Consider the following 7,679-nt stretch of genomic DNA (forward strand, 5'->3'; position numbering starts at 1 on the left):
TTTTATTCAAGTATAGTTACTTTACATTGTTATGTTAATATCTGCTATACCTTTATAGACAGTTTTTTGAGATTAGTCTACTTCTTTTTCCATATTGATTTGTGAACCAATAATTCACAATTGTCCTACATCGAGTTGCATCTAATTCCTGATAGCTATATGATAAAGCTGATACCAAGGGAATGTTTCACGCAAAGATGGGCACAATACAGGACAGAAATGGCAAGGACCTAACAGAAGCACTAGAGATTAAGAGGAAGTGGCAAGAATACACAGAAGAACTATACAAAAAAAAAAAAAAAAACTGTTAATGACTCACGAACCAGATAATCACGATGTTGTGATCACTCACCTAGAGCCAGACATTCTGGAATGTGAAGTCAAGTGTGCCTTAGGAAGCATAACTACAAACAAAACTGGTGGAGGTGATGGAATTCCAGTTGAGCTATTTCAAATCCTGAAAGGTGATGCTGTGAAAGTGCTGCACTCAATATGTCATTAAATTTGGAAAACTCAGCAGTGGCCACAGGATTGGAAAAGGTCAGTTTTTATTCCAATCCCAAAGAAAGGCAATGCCAAAGAATGCTCAAACTACCACACAAGTGCACTCACCTCACACGCTAGTAAAGTAATGCTTAAATTTCTCCAAGTCAGGCTTCAGCAATACATGAATCATGAACTTCCAGATGTTCAAGTTGGTTTTAGAAAAAACAAAGGAACCAGAGATCAAATTTGCCAACTCTGCTTTATTGACTATCACAAAGCCATTGACTGTGTGGATCACAATAAAGTGTGGACAATTCTGATAGAGATGGGAATACCAGACCACCTGACCTGCCTCTTGAGAAATCTGTATACAGGTCAGTAAGCAACTGTTAGAACTGGACGTGGAACAACAGACTGGTTCCAAATAGGAAAAGGAGTAGGTCGAGGCTGTATATTGTCACCCTACTTATTTAACTTATATGCAGAGTACATCATGAGAAACGCTGGGCTGGAAGGAAGCACAATCTGGAATCAAGACCACCGGGAGAAATATCAATAACCTCCGATATGCAGATGACACCACCCTTATGGCAGAAAGTTAAGAAGAACTAAAGAGCCTGTTGATAAAAGTGAAAGAGGAAAGTGAAAAAGTTGGCTTAAAGCTCAACATTCAGAAAACTAACATCATGGCATCTGTTCCCATCACTTCATGGCAAATAGATGGGGAAACAGTGAAAATAGTGGCTGACTTTATTTTTCTGGGCTCCAAAATCACTGCAGATGGTGACTGCAGCCATGAAATTAAGACACTTACTCCTTGGAGGGAAAGTTATGACCAACCTAGACTGCATATTGAAAAGCAGAGACATTACAAATTCTGTCTAGTCAAGGCTATGGATTTTCCAGTGGTCATGTATGGATGTGAGAGTTGGACTATAAAGAAAGCTGAGCACTGAAGAATTGATGCTTTTGAACTGTGGTGTTGGAGGAGACTCTTGGGAGTCCCTTGGACTGCAAGGAGATCCAACCATTCCATCCTAAAGGAGATCAGTCCTGGATGTTCATTGGAAGGACTGATGCTGAAGCTGAAACTCCAATACTTTGGCTACCTGATGTGAAGAGCTGACTCATTGGAAAAGACCCTGGTGCTGGGAGGGATTGGGGGCAGGGGGAGAAGGGGATGACAGAGGATGTGATGGCTGGATGGCATCACCAACTCAGTGGACACGGGTTTGTGTAGACTTAGGCATTTGGTGATGGACAGGGAGGCCTGGCCTGTTGCACTTCACGGAGTCCCAAAGAGTCAGACACGACTGAGTGACTGAACTGAACTGAACTGACTGAATGACTTAGAAAACCATGATGGTATGATCAGTCACCTAGAGTTAGATATCCTGATCTGTGAAATCAAGTGTATCTTAGGAAGCATTATTATGAACAAAGCCAATAGAGATAGTATAATTCCAGCTGAATTCTATTAAAATGTTGCACTCAATATGCCAGCAAATTTTGAATACTCAATGGCTACCGCAAGACTAGAAAAGGTCAGTTTTCATTCTAATCTCCAAGAAAAGGGATCTCAAAGAATACTCAAACTACTGGAAAATAGTATTAATCTCACATGCTAGCAAGGTAGTACTCAAAATCCTTAAAGCTATGCTTCAAAAGTATATGAACTGAGAACTTCCAGATGTTCAAGCTGGATTTAGAAAAGGCAGAAGAAACAGAGATCAAGTTGCCACCATTCTTGGATCATAGAAAAATCAAGAAAATTCCAGGAAATCATATACCTCTGCTTAATTGACTATGCTAAAGCCTCTGACTGTGTGGGTTACAATAAACTGTGAAAAATCCTTCAAGAGATGGTGATACCAGGTCACTTTACCTGCCTCCTAAGAAACCTGTATACAGATCAAGAAACAACAGTTAGAACCAGCTATGGAACAATGGATTGGTTCAAAAATGAGAAAGAAGTATGTCAAAGGTGTAGGCTGCATATTGTCACCCTGCCTATTTAACTTAGATGCAGAGTACATCATGTGAAATGCCAGACTCAATGAATCAGAAGCTGGAATTGAGATTGTGGGGAGACATACCAATAACCTCATATATGTAGATGACAACATCCTAATGGCAGAAAGCAAAGAGGAACTAAAGAGCTTCTTAATGAAGCTGAAAGCAGAGTGAAAAGCTGGTTTGAAACTCAGCATTCAAAACTAAGATCATGACATCTGGTCTCATCACTTCTTGGTGAATAGATGGGGATAAAACGGAAGCAATGATAAATTTTGTTTTCTTAGGCTCCAGAATTTCTGTGGACAGTTTCTTCAGCCAGGAAATTAAAAGATACTTGCTCCAAGGAAGAAAAGCTATGACAAACTTATACAGCATATTAAAAAATAGAGACATCACTTTGCCAACAAAGTTCTGTATAGTCAAAGCTATAGTTTTTCCAGTAGTCATGTACAGATGTGAGAGAACTGGACCATAAAGAAGGCTAAGGACCAAATAATTGATGGTTTCAAACTGTGGTGCTATAGAAGACTTTTGACAGTCCCATGCAAAGCATGCAGATCAAACCAGTCAAGTCTAAAGGAAATGAACTCTGAATATTCATTGGAAGGACTGATGCTGAAGCTAAAGCTCCAATACTTTGGCCACCTAATGCAAAAAGTCAGTACATTGGAAAAGACCCTGATGCAGGGAAGGACTGAGGGCAGGAGGAAAGGGGGTGATAGAGAATCAGACTGTTGGATGGCATCACTGACTTAATGGACATGAGTTTGAGCAAACTCCAGGAGATGGTGAAGGACAGGGAAGCCTAGTGTGCTGCAGTCCATGGAGTTGCAGAGTCAGATACACCTTAGCAACTGAACAACAACAAACATGCTAGAAAATCATTGCATCACTTTCTTGTGTGAATATATTTTGATTTCCCTTGTGTAAATTCCCTAAGAATAATATTGTGGGGGCATAAAGTTAATGCATGTCTGCCTTTATCGAAAATGGCCAAACTATATTCTGGAATGGCTATTACTTTGCCTTCCCACTAGAAATATGTAAAAGTTACAATTTCTGTGTGTCTTTGTGCCATTGTCAGCAATAGGTGCTGCCAGATCTTTTTTTTTTTTTTTTCATGCTATTAGATGTGCAGTTGTACCTCATTTGATTTTAATTTGACTTTCCTTAATGAGCTACTTTTAAAGATCTGTTTCTTATTGTAATATCTGATATATACAAACAAATAAGCATAACAAGGGTATTTTATAAAATACTCAATTTAGGGTAGAAAACATTCTCAACATCAATGTACCTTCCTGTTCTTTTTCCCTTATCTATTTGTTTTCCTTTTTACAAATAAAATTGCTCTCCTAAGTTTGGTGCATATCAATGCCTTCATTTTGTAGAACTTTTTAAGTAATTGATCATTGTCTTTAAAAAATATTTAACATAATTCAATGTATTGTTTGCTTGTGCTTTTTTGTATTATTGTTTTTATTTTTAATTTTGGTAAAACATATAACATTAAAATTACCATCTAAATCATTATTTAAGTGCACAACACAATACTTCAGAATACATTCACATTGTTGTGCAACCATCACCATTATCCATCTCCAGAACTCTATTCATCTTGCAAAACTGAAACTCTGTACACATTAAACACTATTTTGCACAGTCTCCTCTTCCTATGCCCTGGTGACAACTTTTCTACTTTGTGTCTATAAATATGACTACTTTAGATATCTAATATAAATAGAATCCCCTTCATGGATCACAACCTTGTAATGGTGAAGGGATGTGCATAACTCAATGAAGTTATGAGCCATGCTGTGCAGGGCCACTCAAGACAGGCAGGTCAGAGTGAAGAGTTCTGACAAAATGGAGGAGAAAATGGCAACACATTTCAGTATTCTTGCCTGGAGAACTCCATGAGCAATATGAAAAGGCAAAAATATATGATACTGGAAGATGAGCTGCCTAGGTCAGAGATGTCCAATATACTACTGGGAAAGAGTTGAAAGAAGAAGAAGTTGAAGAGTTCCAGAGATAATTAAGTGGCTGGGCCTAAGAGGAAACAACATTAAGTTGTGGGTGTGTCTGGTGGTAAAAATGAAGTCTGATGCTGTAAAGAACAATATTGCACAGGAACCTTGAATGTTAAGTCCAAGAATCAAGGTGAATTGGACGTGGTCAAACAGGAGACAGCAATATTGAATTGAAACATCTTAGAAATCAGTGAACTAAAATGGATGAGACCACACAAATTTAATTCAGATGACCATTTTATCTAGTGCTATGGGCAAGAAGCCCTTAGAAGAAATGGAGTAGACCTCATAGTCATCAAGAATTCAAAATGTAGTACAAAATGTAGTACAAAATGTGTGCAACCTCAAAAATAGCAAAATGAAATTGGTTTGTTTCCAAGGCAAACCATTCAGTATTACAGCTGTCCAGGTCTATGCCCCAAGAACTAATGATGAAGAAATTGAAGTTGACTGGTTCTGTGAAGACCTACAAGACCTTCTAGAACTAACACCAAAAAAGAAAAAAAAAAAAAATCCTTTTCATCATAGGGGATTGGAATGCAAATGTAGGAAGTCAAGAGATACCTAGAGCAATAGGCAAGTTTGGCCTTGGAGTTCAAAGGCTCACAGAGTTTTGTCAAGAGAACACCCTTGTCATAGCAAATACCTTTTTCCAGCAACCAAAGAGACAATTCTACACATGGACATCACCAGGTGATCAATACCAAATTCAGATTGATTATGTTATTTGCTGTCAAAGATTGAGAAGCTCTATACAGTCAGCAAAAACAAGACATGGAACTGACTGTGTCTCAGAACATGAACTCCTTATTGTAAAATTCAGGATTAAATTAAAGAAAGTCAGGAAAACCACTAGGCCGTTCAGATATGACCTAAATCAAATGCTTTATGATTATACAGTGGGTGTGACAAATAGATTTAAGGGATTAGATCTGGTAGACAGAGTGAGTGAAGAACTATGGACAAAGGTTGGTAACATTGTATAGGAGGAATTGAACAAAATCATCCCAAAGAATAAGAAAGGCAAGAAGGCAAAGTGATTGTCTGAGGAGCCTTTACAAATAGCTGAAGAAAGAAGGGAAGTGAAAAACAAGGGAGAAAGGGAAGGACATAACCAGCAGAATGTAGAGCTCCAGAGAATAGCAAGGAGAGATAAGAAGGCCTTCTTATATGAACAGCACAAAGAAATAGATAAAAAGGCCTTCTCATATGAACAGTGTAAAGAAATAGGGGAAAACAATAGAATGGGAAAGACTAGAGATCTCGTCAAGAAAATTGGAGATATCAAGGGAATGTTTCATGCAAGGATGTGAGTAATAAAGAACCTAAGTGGTTAGGATGCAGAAGAGATTAAGAAGAGGTAGCAAGAATACACAGAAGAACTATACAAAAAAGGTGTTAATGACCCAGATAAACATGATGGTGTGGTCACTTAACTAGAGTCAGATATCTCGGAGTGTGAAGTCAAGTGGGCCTTAAGAAACGTTATTAAGAACAATGCTAGTGGGAGTGATATAATTCCAGCTGAGCTATTTAAAATCTAAAAGATGAAGCTGCTAAAGTGTTACACTCACTATGTCAGCAAATTTGGAAAACTCAGCAGTGGCCACAGGACAAGAAAAGGTCAGCTTTCTCTTCAATAACAAAGAAGGGCAATGCCAAAGAATGTTCCAACTACAGCACAATTGCACTCATTCTGCATGCCAGCAAGACAATTCTCAAAATCCTTCAAGCTAGGCTTCCACAGTATATGAACCGAGAACTTCCAGTTGTACAACTTGAATTTAGAAAAGGCAGAGGAACCAGAAATCAAGTTGCCAAAATCCACTGGATTATAGAAAAAGCAAGATAATTCCAGGAAAACATCTACTTTTGCTTCATTGACTACCCTAAAGTGTTTGACTGTGTGGATCACAAAATCTGTGGAAAATTCTTAAACAGATGAGAGTACTAGACCACCTTACTTGTTCCCTGAGTAACATTTATGCAGCTCAAGAAGCAACAGTTAGAATCAGACATAAAACAGCTGACTGGTTCCAAATTGGGAAAGAAACAGGACAAAGCTGTATATTGTTACCCTGCTTATCTAACTCATATGCAGAGTACATTATGTAAAATGCCAGGCTCAATATATCACAAGCTGGAATCCAAGTTGTGGGGAGAAATATCAACAACCTCAGGTATGCAGAAGATACAACTCTAATGGCAGAAAGCAAAGAGGAACTAAAGAGCCTCTTGATGAGGGTGAAAGAGAAGAGTGAAAAAAAAACTGGCTTGAAACTCATGATTCAAAAAAACTAAGTTCATGGCATCCAGTTCCATGACTTCATGGTAAATAGAAAGGGAAAAATTGGAAGCAGGGGCAGATTTTATTTTCTTGGGCTCCAAAATCACTGCAGACAATGACTGCAGCCATGAAATTAAATATGCTTGCTCCTTGGAAAGAAAATTATGACAAACCTTGACAGCGTATTAAAAAGCAGAGACATCACTTTGCTGACAAATGCGCATATAGTCAAAGCTATGATTTGTCCTATAATCATGTACAGATGTGTGAGTTGGGACATAACGAAGGCTGAGTGCCAAAGAATTGCTATTTTTGAATTGTGGTGTTGTAGAAAAGTATTCAGAGTCCATTGGACAGCAAGAAGTTCAAGCCAGTCAATCCTAAAGGTGATCAATCCTGAATATTCATTGGAAGGACTAATGCTGAAGTTCCAATATTTTGGTCACATGATACAAAGAGCCAACTCACTTGAGAAGACCTTGATGCTGGAAAAGGTTGAAGGTAAAAGGAGAAGGAAGCTGTAGAGGATAAGATTGTTCAGCCTTCTTTATGGTTCAGCTATCACATTTGTACATGACTATTGGAAAAATCTTAGCTTTGTCTCTTGGATAGGTCTATTCCTAATTTGTTTTTAATGCTACTGTAAATGTAATTTTTTTCCCCCTAATTTCACTTTGCACAGTTTATTGTTAGTTTTTAGGACACTACTCATTTTTGTGTCTTATTTTTGCATCTTGCAGCTTATCTGAATTTATTTATTAGTTCTATCACATTGGTAACTTTTTGTGGAATCTTTAAGATTTTTATATTTAAGATCATGTCATCTGTAAACAGAGATAATCTTACTTCTTCTTTTC

Source organism: Dama dama, chromosome X (assembly GCF_033118175.1).
Source record: "Dama dama isolate Ldn47 chromosome X, ASM3311817v1, whole genome shotgun sequence".
Classification (NCBI taxonomy): domain Eukaryota; kingdom Metazoa; phylum Chordata; class Mammalia; order Artiodactyla; family Cervidae; genus Dama; species Dama dama.